Source organism: Ornithorhynchus anatinus, chromosome 4, assembly GCF_004115215.2.
Source record: "Ornithorhynchus anatinus isolate Pmale09 chromosome 4, mOrnAna1.pri.v4, whole genome shotgun sequence".
In the NCBI taxonomy this organism is placed as follows: Eukaryota; Metazoa; Chordata; class Mammalia; order Monotremata; family Ornithorhynchidae; genus Ornithorhynchus; species Ornithorhynchus anatinus.
In genome coordinates, this window is record NC_041731.1 from 20,661,213 (window position 1) to 20,673,974 (window position 12,762).

General features: G+C 43.2%; 1 non-coding gene across 1 annotated transcript; it reads left to right on the forward strand.

Annotated features, from left to right (window-relative positions):
- The first annotated feature begins 1,468 nt into the window (after window positions 1-1,468).
- On the forward strand, window positions 1,469-1,606 carry LOC114811944. The gene has a single exon (XR_003759639.1). It is a non-coding gene; the product is annotated as a small nucleolar RNA SNORA7 (small nucleolar RNA).
- Window positions 1,607-12,762: the final 11,156 nt, after the last annotated feature.

Sequence of the window (12,762 nt, forward strand, 5' to 3'; positions counted from 1 at the left end):
TCCACTAGACCTTGTCAATTCCTTAATCTGTAAACCCCATTTGGGACTGGTTCCAATTTGTTATGGGCAGGGAACATGTATCTTAATTCTGTTGTATCATACTCTCCCAAGTGCTTAGTCCAGTGCTCTGAGCATTGTAAGTGCTCAATAAATGCCATCGATCGGTTTATTGATTGTAGACTATCCCTTGAGACTGTAAACTCATTGTGGTCAGGGAACATGTTTACAAACTCTGTTAAATTGGGCTCTCCCAAGCGCTTAGTCCAGTGCTCTGTGCCCAGTAAACTCTCAATAAATACCACTGATTGATTGATGGGTGGAATCTATTCCCTTTGCTTTTTAGCACACTGCATAAATGTTGAAAGAATATCACTCTTATCATTGTTATATTTTTATGACTTCTTCCTCAATAACACCACTTCGACTGAGAACTTTTCATTAGTCTAATGGAACACCACCCACTCTGAGCATTTTCTGCAGGGATTCTGAGGCTGGGTAACAGGTCACTGTTACCACCAACTCTACATTTGAGGGGGTGGGGGAGGAGGGTCTGTGGATGCCCCATCACAATAACTAGAATGACTAAACTGAACTGAGGGCAAAGAGCTTGTGTTCACAGCTGTACGCAGTGTACATGCTCCTCGGAACTCCTACGTTCAGAATCTAGTGAGTCATCTTTTGAACTGGTCTTGGGCTTTGAAACTGAGCTCTTCATCCCTCAATATTTTCAGTGCTCGAGAGGAATAAATAGGCAGGAGCTAAGAATGTTGTGGAGAAACATACTCCCTCAGAAACACTTTGGAAGTGCTTGCTGGAAAGCCATTGTAAGAAGACTTACTAGACTGGATGAATCACTTAGCCAAAACAAACAACTGCGAACCAAATTACCTAAGAACCCATCAGATAAGAGAAAAAACAGTGAATCCTTCAGCTCACTGTGGCCTGTAATTTTCCTCTTCTAACCTTTCTTCCCTTCCATGGGAGGGATTTTCCTCTAAACTGAAATCTGGGCTTCTTTTAGCACATCTTCTCAGCCCCGAAGTCCTTAATTGTATAAATTTAATTAATATTATTATTGTTATATCTGAAATTTGTTAAGTGCTTACTTTGTGCCAAGGATCAGACCCTGACCTCTGACAAATGGAGTTAGGGGGAAAAGATAAACGTTAAGAGGAGAGTTGTGGCCTAGTGAGAAGAACACGGGCTTGAAGTCAGAGGACCTGGGTTTTAATCCTGCTGTATGACCTTGGGCAAGTCATTTTACTTCTCTCTGCTTCACTTATCTCATCTGTAAAATAATTATGGCATTTGTTAAGCACTTACTATATGCCCAAGCACTGTTCTTGAAGGGTCATGGTGGGGTTGATGAAGTTTGAGCATTGTAGTTGAGGTAAAACACAACCATAACTTCTTAATCCGGTGATACCCTGAGGAGATGGTTGAATTGTCCTTGGGTCCTTGAGAGTGACCCCTCTCAGGGTCGCACCTGGAGAGTTTCCAGTATTCTACCAGTCTCGACTATGGGAGGGAGAGTCAAGCAGAGGCATACCCATTCCATTCCTAGCTTGGGCAATGGCTAGCGAGTGGAAGGCAATCTGCTACGAGTCAAAACTCATCTGTGGTAGGCAGCAGTGGCATGGGAGAGAGTCAAGGGTGGCGACTCGAGTTTCTGCGTCCAAGAAAGCAATGGTAAACCACTTCCGTATTTTTACCAAGAAAACTCTAAGGATACACTACGAGAACAATTGCAGATGGAGGGTGGGGCGTTCCGGAAGAGATATGTCCGTGGTGTTGCTATGGGTCAGAAATGACTCGACAGTTTAAGACATGACAAGACCGTGAAAGTGAAGATGTTGGCCAGGGAACATGTCTTCCAACTCAGTTATATTGTATTCTCCCAAGCATTTAGTCCAGTGCCCTGCACACACTAAGTGATCAATAAATACCCCTGATTGACTGGTTGACCATAAACTCATTTGGGGCAGGGAAAGTGTCTAATTGAAGTTAATTCTCCCAAATGCTTAGTTTAGTGTTCTGCATACGATAAGCACTTAATAAATATGTTTGATTGATTGATTGATTGATTGATTGATTATCCAGGGAATTTTCTAAAGCAGATCCAGTGCCAGTGTAATGGTTAGTTGAAGACCAAATCCTACATGACTTTCTGTGGATCTTGCCAAAAGTATGGGATGCTGGAGGGGATTTTTGTTTGCATTCTGAATAAACAATCACCATCATCAAGGTCTGATGTGAAACAGCACTAAACTGCTTATAAACTGGGCAGTGAATACAGGCTTTTCAGAAACTGAATGCCAAAGGTTTTGCTGTTTCCTTTCTCTCCTGTCTTTTCTTTTGTTCTTTAATGGTATTTGTTCAGCACTTACTATGTACTTGGAACTGTACTCAGCACTGGGGTAGATACAAGATAATCAGGTTGGACACAGTCCCTCTTCCATGTGGGGCTCACAGCTTTAATCCCCATTTTACAGATGAGGGATCTAAGGAACAGACAAATTAAGTGACTTGGCCAAGGTCACTTACCGGAAAAGTAGCTCATTAATAATGATGGCATTTGTTGAGTGCTTACTCTGTGAAAAGCACTGTTCTAGGCAATGGGGGGATACAAGTGATCAGGTTACCCCACGTGGGGCTCACAGTCTTAATCCCCATTTTACAGATGAGGTAACTGAGGTACAGAGAAGTTAAGTGACTTGCCCAAAGTCACACAGCTGAAAAGCGGCAGAGCCAGGATTAGAAACCCTGACCTCTGATTCCCAAGCCTGTGCTCTTTCCACTGAGCCATGCTGCTTCTCACTGTGGACAGGGATCAGGCCTATCAGCTCTGTTACACTGTAGTTTACCCAGCACTTAGTATAGTGCTCTGCACACAGTAAGCATTAAATAATCAATTAATCAAATGTATTTATAATCATGGTATTTGTTAAGCACTTATTATGTGCCAGGCACTATACTAAGTGCTGAGGTAGTACAGTCATGTTTCTGATCTGCATGGGTCTCATTTTTTTTTATGGTATTTGTTAAGCATTTATTATGTGCCAAACACTGTACCAAACAGGGTAGGAACAAGCTATTCAGTTTGGACACAGTCCTTGTCTCACATAGGGTTCACAGTCTCGATCCCCATTTTACAGGAAAGGTAAGTGAGGCCCAGAAAAGTGAAATGACTTAACCAAGATCACCCAGCAGACAAGTGGCGGAGTAAGAATTAGAACCCAGGTCCTTCTGACACCCGTGCTCGTGCTCAGTCCACTAGGCTACACTGGTCTAAGAAATGGGTGAGGGAAGGATTCTAGTCCGTCTAGATGCTGGAAAATTAGTAATTTTTCTGTTCCCTCCATCCTACCCTTTCTACACTGAACACTTCTTATGGATGAGAACATATTCTCGACTGTGTCTACCCCAGTGCTATGCACAAAGTAGGTATTTAACTCATCCTAGTAAAATTAACAGTAAGTGATAATAACAGTAAATGATAATAATAATGAGGATAATAATAAGTATTATTATTTTCTGTACCAAGAACCCACAAGTGTCTAACCACTTAGCAGACTTTCTAGAATTTTTGTTGTTCTGGCAAATTTGCATTTCATTCTTGTTTGGACTCTACAGTCTCAGAAATGCTCCTTTTTAATTTTTCTCTGAGATTCTCCAAACCTAACTTACACAGGAGATTTCAGATCTTTCCCGGGCAAATAAGGTGCTAGCGGCCTTGAATTTCTACCTTGCAGCAAATAACTAAATTGAAGAGTAGCAGAGTGGCCTAATGGCAAGAACTGGGGCCTGGGAGTCACAGGACCTGGGTTCTAATTCTGCTCTGCCAAACGCTTGCTGTATAATCTTGGTCAAGTCACCTAATTTGCCTTTGCCTCATTTTCCTCAACTGTAAAATTGTGGTTTGATACCTGTTCCCCCACTGTGAACCCCGTGTGGGACAGAAACTGGGTCCCACCTTAATAACATGTATCGATCCCAGCTCGTAGAACAGTGCTTGGCACATAGTAAGTGTTTAACAAATACCGTCATAATAATAAATGGTTATTTAGTTATGTATATATTTATAAATTATTTATTTGCTTTAATGTCTGTCCTCTTCTAGTCTGTAAATTCACTGTGCACAGGGGATACATCTACCAACTCTGTTGTACATTACTTTCCTAAACACTTGGTAAAATGCTCTGCACACAGTAAGTGCTCAGTAAGAACATTGATTGACTGATTGATATTGATAAGAGTGAGTAGATGACTTGGTAACAGACTTGTTACCTTGTTGTGGACAGGGAAGGTGTCTACCAACACTGTTATATTGTTGTACTGGACTTTCCCAAGCTCTTAGTACAGTGCTCTGCACACAGTAAGTGCTTAGTAAATACCACTGATTGAATACTGTCCTTCTGAAATGTAAGCTCATTGTGGGCAGGGAGCATGTCAACCAACTCTGCTATATCATTGTATTGTACTCTCCCAAGTGCTTGGTATAGTGCTCTGCACAAAGTAAGCACTCGATAATATCACTGTTTGGCTGACTGATTGATTACCAGCAACCTTCAGAGGGTCTGGGATTATCTTGCCCCTAGAAACCAAATCCAGTCCTTCGCTAACCTGAAACACTTGAAAACGTAGCGTAATGAAGATGATAAACAGTACTCTGTTGTGCTGTTCCCTTCTGAGCCTCTACTCTCAAGTGATCTTTCATGAGTCACACATGTTTCTAATACGGTCACACGTGGCTGCTGTTACATCCGGAAACTGATTCACAAAGAGCGGACAGATTTTCCACTCCCTTTTGGAACCACCTAGAGTCCTGGCCAACACTTTCTAAAGGGAGAATCGGGGAGAATAATGAACTAGTTGACTCGTCTTGCCCAACCACTGTGCCTTGAGTCACAAGCATCACATTGTTCAGAGGGACAGATTAGAAAGGCCACTTTGATAAAAGCTGCTACTCAACCAGAAATCCTACAAGACTGCAGCCGCACTTCGACCAACTCCAGATCCAGCAAAGCAGCAAGACCTACTGGATAGTGTACAGACTTGGGAGTCAGAAGGACCTGAGTTTTAATCCCAGCTCTGCCACATGTCTGTAGCATGACCTTGGGCAAGTCACTTCACTTCCCTGGGCCTCAGTTACCTCATCTGGAAAATGTGAGCCCCATGTGGGAAAGAGAGTGTGTCCATCCTCATTAACTTGTAACTACCCTAATGCTTACAACAGTGCTTGGCACATAGTAAGCACTTAACAAATAGCGTAATTATTATTAATACCCTACTTCCCACCTCCCCACACACTTCACTGGTAATCTTCTAGCCAAACTAAATGGCTAAATTCTCCCAAGCATCTCAATAATGCTCTAGCTACCCTCTTCCCAAGAGCCCCTTCTTGGTTTGGTCCAAGGATCTCTGACCCATTTTTTGATATGCATCGTGGTTGTGCAGTTAATAATCATCATCATTATTGTTGTGGTATTTGTAAAATTATAATAATAATTGTGGTATTTATTAAGCACTTACAATGTGCCAGGCACTGTAGGACGAGCTGGGGTGGATACAACAAATTGGGTTAGTCAGAGTTCCTTGTCCCACATAGGGCTCACAATCCTAATCCCCATTTTATAGATGAGGTAACTGAGGCACAGAGAGTAAAATGACTTGCTCAATCAGAGAAGTGGCAGAGCCAGGATTAGAACCTAGGTCCTTCTGACTACCAGGCCCATGCTCTATGTGCCAAGCAGTGTAATAAAATAGTGGGGCAGATACAAGATGAGGCTGTAAGCTCATCTTGGGCAGGGAATGTGACTATTTATTGTTATATTTTACTCTCCCAAACATTGAGAACAGTGATCTGCACATAGTAAGCGCTCAATAAATACAATTGAATGAATGAAAATATGATCAGGTACCATATGGGGCTCAGAGTCTATGTATCAATCAATCAATTGTATTTACTGAGTACCTTCTGTGTGTCGAGCACTGGACTAAGCACTTGGGAGTGTACAATCTAATAATATAACAGACAGATTCCCTGCCTGCAATGAGCTTACAGTCTAGAGGGGGGATAGACATTAATCTAAATAAATAAATTATGGATATGTACATAAATTAGATGGGATGGTGAATAAAGGGAGCAAATCAGGGCAATGCAAAAGTGAGTGAAGAAGAGGAAATGAGGGCTTAGTCAGGTAAAGCTTCTTGGAAGAGATGTGCCTTCAACAAGTAGGAGGAAGAACAGGTATTGAATCTCCATTTTGCAGATTAAGGAACTGAGACACAGAGAAGTGAAGTGACCCATCCAAGATCACACAACAGGTAAGTGGCAGAGCCAGGACTAGAATCTAGGGCCTCTAATTCCCAGGCCTGGGCCCTATCCATTAGCCCATGCTGCTTCTTGCACGGTTGCCCTTGAAAAGTGCAGCCTAGAATATAAATATAAAAATATTTTCATTTGCATCAAAATTTATAAAGTCAACTTTGACCTCAGGGGCCATGGCAAGATCAACCACATGAATCCCAAAGATTCTTTGGTGGTCTCCTCTGCCAGGAAATGGGGGAAGGAGGAAATGGGGTTATGATAGGGGCTTGGGTTAAATGATGAGTTCTGATCTGGATTAAGTGGCACCAGAAAGACTCTCCCAAACTCTCCCTTTTGCCCCTTGATTTTTCTGATGGCTTTTATGTTGGCGAGGCAAATGCTACAGAGGAGAAAGGGGCTTGGTTGGTTTTGTTTTATGTGAATTTGCTAATCCCTCCCTCTTCATATCTGACTATTGCTCTCCCCACCTGCAAAGCTTTAATGAAGGCACATTTCCTCCCAGAGGTCTTCCCTGACTAACTCCTCATTTCCTCTTCTCCCACTCCTTTCTGTGTTGCCCTGATTTATTTCCTTTATTCACCCCCCACTCACCCCCTCAGCCCTACAGCACTTATGCACATGTCTGTAATTTATAATTTATATTCTTGTCTGTCTCCCCTTCTAGACTGTAAGCACCTTGTGGGCAGGGAATTTGCCTACCAACTCTGTTATATTGCCTCTCCCAAGCACTTAGTACAGTGCTCTGCACACAGGAAGTGCTCAATAAATACAATTGATTGATTTGTTGATTGCTTCTGATTCACAGTGTGCTTTGCTTCCAATTTAAATTGTATCATTATAGGGAATGTATCTACCAACTCTGTTATATCTGACTCTCCCAAGCACTTAGTACAGTAATCTGCACACAGTAAGCACTCAGTAAATAAGATTAATTGATTGATTGATCAATTCTTCCCAGTGTTAGGGGACGTTCCTGGTCCAGTTACATTTGATTGTGTCTTAGATGGTCCCAGTAGCAGGGTGGCCAGGAGCAACATAGACTAGGAACCAGACCTGGGAGGCAGAGGACCTGGGTTCTAATTCTGCCTCCACCACTCATCTGCTAAGTCATCTTGAGCAAGTCACTTCACTTCTCTGGGCCTCAATTACCTTTTCTCTAAAATGAGGATTCAGACTGTGAGCCCCACATGGGACATGGACTATGTCCAACCTGATTACCTTTATCTTCCCCAGTGCTTAGGACAATGCTCTGTGCATAGTATGTGCTCAATAAATGTGATTGATTGATTAACAAATACCATAAGAAAAACGCTTCTTGGAAGAGAAATGATTTTCATAGGACTTTGAAGGTGGGGAGAGTGGTAGTCTGTCAGACATGAAGAAAAAGGGTGTTACAGGTCAGGGGAGGAAGTGAGTAAGGGGTAGATGATGAGACTGTGAGCTTCTTATGAGCAGGGATTGCATCTATCAGTTCTTTCCTTCTCCTATGCACTTGGGTTTGTAACCCTTAAAAACATTGATATTCCCTTAACCCCCCAGGAAGACAGCATTCTTATAATGTAATTTATTGTAATCTCTCTCTCTCCCACTAAATAATAATAATAATAATGTTGGTATTTGTTAAGCGCTTACTATGTGCTGTTCTAAGCACTGGGGGAGATACAGGGTAATCAGGTCATCCCATGTGAAGCTCACAATGAATCCCCATTTTACAGATGAGGGAACTGAGGCACAGAGAAGTTAAGTGACTTGCCCACAGTCACACAGCTGACAAGTGGCAGAGCCGGGAGTTGAACCCATGACCTCTGACTCTGAAGCCCAGGCTCTTTCCACTGAGCCACGCTGCTTCCCCACTTCCTGTGCTTCCACGCTGCTTACTAAATGGTAAGCTCCTTGACATAAGGGATAGTGTCTACCAACTCTGTTGTATTGTTCTCTTCCAAGTGCTTAGTACAGTTCTCTGCACACAGTAAAAACTCAATAAACACAATTGAATGAATGAATGAATGAATGATTGAAAAAATAAATACGATTAACTGACCGTACACAGTAAGTGCTCAATAAATACCATTAATTGTTTGATTCAAGATAGACTGTTCCTCTAGGCTACAAACTTGCTATGGGCAGGGAATGTGCCTACCAAATCACTGTCCTCTCCCAAGCACTTAGTGCAGTACTCTTCACATACTGTAAACGCTCAATAAATACCACTGATTGGTTGACCGACTGTAGACTATTTCTCTAGACTGGAAGCTCGGTGTAGGCAGGGACTGTGTCTACCAACTCTGTTCTCTCATGAGCACTTAGTCCAGTTCTCTGTAAACAGCAAGCAGTCAATAAATACTACTGAGCAAATGACTTTCCTGATCACCACAAATCTATTCTGAAGGCCACATTTAGGCACAGAAAATCCATAAAAGGGACACGCATATACTTGCCTAAAAATCAACTGTAATTTCTGGGCCCTACCATCAACTCTAATCTCAGACAACTTTTCTCTTGCCCCTCTAGCATTGGGGTCCACAGAGGGCAGCTGAAGGCTGGAGTCACTACCATCACACCCAGCCCGAGGGAATAACCCACCCCTAGCCTGTCAGGGACAAGACCGAGGCAGACTGACTGTCCATCCCTGGTGCTTAGACCAATGGGAACACTGTCCATGTCTCCCCCACTCCTCACGACTCTCCAGTGATTGCCCATCCACCTCTGCATCAACAAAAACTTCTCACCATTGGCTTTAAAGTACTCAATCACCTTGCCCCCTTTTACCCCACCTCTCTGCTCTCCTACTGCAACCCAGCCTGCACACTTCACTTGTCTAACTCCAACCTACTCACAGTACCTCAAACTCATCGATGTCAATGCTGACCTCTTTCCCAAGTCCTGCCTCTGGCCTAGAACACCCTCCCTAATCATATCTGACAATGGCTCTCCCCAACTTCAAAACCTTATTAAAGGCACATCTCCTCCAAGAGACTGTCCCAGATTAAGCCCTCATTTCTTCGTCTCCCATTCCCTTTCAAGTCATTCTTTCATTCAATCATATTTATTGAGTGCTTACAGTGTGCAGAGCACTGTACTAACCACATGGGAAGTACATTTCAGCAGCAAATAGAGACAATCCCCCTGCCCACATTGGGCTCACAGTCCAGAAGAGGGGAGACAGACAACAAAACAAGTAATCAGGCATTAGTAACATCATTATAAATAGAATTATAGATATATACACATCATTAATAAAAAATTAATAGAATTAATATAAACACAAGTGCTGCGAGGCAGGTAGAGCAAAAGGAGCGAGTCAGGGCAATGGGGAGGAGAGGGGGAACCGAGGAAGAGGGGTGCTTAGTCTGGGAAGTCATCTTTGCCCAAGGATTTAGACTCTTAATTCCCCCATCCCTGAGCCCCACAGCACTTATGTACATATATATAATTCATTGATTTATATCTGTGTCTGCCTCCTGCTCTTAACTGTAAACTCCTTGTGGGCAGGGAACATGACTACAGTGCTCTGCACAAAGAAGGAGTTCAATAAATACGACTGATTGATTGATGGTTTGACCCTTGCTGGAAACCTAGAAGCCTTGGAGACTGAGACCAACCCTCTAGTGAATCAATCAGTGGTATTTACTGAGCACTTATGGTGGGCAGAGCACTGTACTGAGTGCCTGGGGGTGGTGGACGGGTCCAACACAACAAAATTAGCCAACATATTCCCTGTCCATAACCAATTCACATTCTAGAAGGGAAGACAATGGAGTAGAAACATTTTTTTCATAGCAGTATCATTTTTCGTTTGTTTATTTTCACCAGCTTTCTTTCTCACCCTCCTGTTCTCCCCAGTTTGGTCTCCCCTATTTTGTTTCATGACTGAATCAACGCAAGGACAGTGCTCCCATTAGAAGCTTACAATGGGGATTCAATACCTGTTCTCCCTCCTATTAGAACGTGAGCCCTATGTGGATTCTGATTTGGGGAATTTAAGAAATGGAGTGAGTTGACTTAAAGGAGTCACATGTTTTTTAAAAATGCCCTCTTCATCCCTTAATCAATCAGTCAATTAATCAATGGCATATATTGAGCATTTACTGTGTGCAGAACACTGTACTAAGTCCTTTTTTAATGATATTTGTTAAGCCCTTCCATACTAAACGCCGGGTAGATATAAGCTAATCAGGTTGGACTCAGTCCACGTCCCACATGGGGCTCACAGACTTAATCTCCATTTCATAGTTGAGGTAACTGAGGCACAGAGAAGTGAATGACTGGCCCGAGGTCACCCAGCATGCAAGCGGCGGAGCTGGGAATAGAATCCAGATCCCCTGACTCCTGGGCCAGGGCTCTTTCCTCTAGGCTACATTGCTTCTCTTCTTTGGCTCTCTAGTGATTTGGAAGGCTGAGGCTCATACCATCATGTTTTCCTTTCCCCCCAATCTGACAGTTCCCAACCTTTTTTTAATGTTATTTTTAAATGGTTATTATGTGCCAGGCACTGGGGTAGAGAAAAGGTTGAACCACTTGGGGCTCACAGTCTTAATCCCCATTTTACAGATGAGGTAACTGAGGAACAGGGAAGTGAAGTGACTTGCCCGAGGTCACCCAGTAGACAAGTGACAGAGCTGGGATTAGAACCCAAGTCCATCTGACTCATGGGCCTGGGCTTTCTCTGCTTGGCCACACTGCTTCCTGTCTGTGAGGGATTTCTACAGCCCATGTTTCCTGGACCAGAGAGATCTTTAAAATACGCTTCTAGTTCACTGGCTTCTTCATTTATGGCTGGATTCATCCACAGCAGGAATGCTAAGGAATACACTAGAAAAGCAGCATGGTCTAGAGGAAACAACCTGGTCCTGGCAGCCAGAGAACCTTACTTCTCAACCCGCTCTGCCAATTACCTGCAGGGGGACCTTGGGCAAATCGCTTCACTTCTCTTTGCCTCAGTTCCCTCATACATCAAATGGGTGCTAAATACCTATTCTCCTTCCTACTTAGACTGTGAGCCCCAGGCGAGACAGGGACTGTATCCAACCTAATTAACTTGTACCTTCCCCAACACTTAGAACAATGTTTCACACATAGTAATCACTTTACAAATACCATAAAAAAGCACGATTGCCTCAAACTGACAACTCTCTATGAATTTGCGTGTTGAGTGGCCTTCAGAACACAAGCCATCAGTCAATAACTCAATGGTATTTACTGAGTGCTTACTATGTGCAGAGCACTGTACTAAGTGCTTGGGAGAGTCCCACCAGAATTAGCAGATACATTCCCTGCCCATAACGAGCTTTAACCGTACAACATCAGCTGTTCTGGGGCATAAAGAGAGGAACTGACCACGTTCCCTCACTTTCCTCTAATAATAATAATGATGGTATTCGTTAAGCGTTTACTATGTGCCAGGCACTGTACTACATGCTGGAGTGGATACAAGCAATACAGGTTGGACACAGTTCCATGTGTGGCTCACAGTCTCCATCCCAATTTATAGATGAGGGAACAGAGGCTCAGAGAAGTGAAGTGACTCGTTCAAGGTCATAGGCTGACAAGTGGTGGAGAAGAATTAGAACACAGGGACTTCTAACTCCCAGGCCAGTGCTCTATCCATTACACCATGCTGCTTCTTTAGCCCAGAGACCGCCCACAAGTATCCCAGAAACGTGCAGGCTGGAGGGAAGACTTTTCCAAGAGAACAGCTCGTGCTTCCTTTCCAATCCCAGCCTGTCTTCCCTTGGCAGAGGAAAGGAACTGGCAAAGCTTGAGCTATCTTGCGCAGGAATTGGAGCCCCTGACATGCTCCCAGCTGAGTTCCAAAAGTTAGATGATGGGCAACGCAGCCATATCCCAGCTGTGAATAATAAAAATGCATTTCTCAGGCATTGCTGGCCAGTGAATTGGGGCATTTAATCCAACCATGATTTATTCCAAGCACAGAAGCAAAGAATTCATCTCCAGACAGCCTATAGAAACAACTCCAATCTGCAATGAAAGCTTAGTTATCCTCCATTGGGAAGCAGTGTTGCCTAGTGGCTAGAGCCCAGGCCTGGGAAACAGAAGGACCTGGGTTCCATTCCTGGCTCCACCAGTTGTCTGCTGGGTGATCTTGGGCAAGTCACTTCACTTGTCACTTCCCCCGATTAGACTGTAAGCCCGTCAAAGGGCAGGGACTGTCTCTGTTACCGATTTGTACACTGCAAGCACTTAGTACAGTGTTCTGCACATAGTAAGTGCTCAATAAATACTATTGAATGAATGAATGAACTTGTCTTAGAGAAGCACTTCATTAATTCATTAATTAATTCATTCATTCATTCAATCATACTTATTGAGCGCTTACTGTGCACAGAGCACTATACTAAGCACGTGGGAGAATAAAATACAAAAATAAAGAGGCATATTCCCTTCCCACAGTGAGTTTATATTCTAGAGCA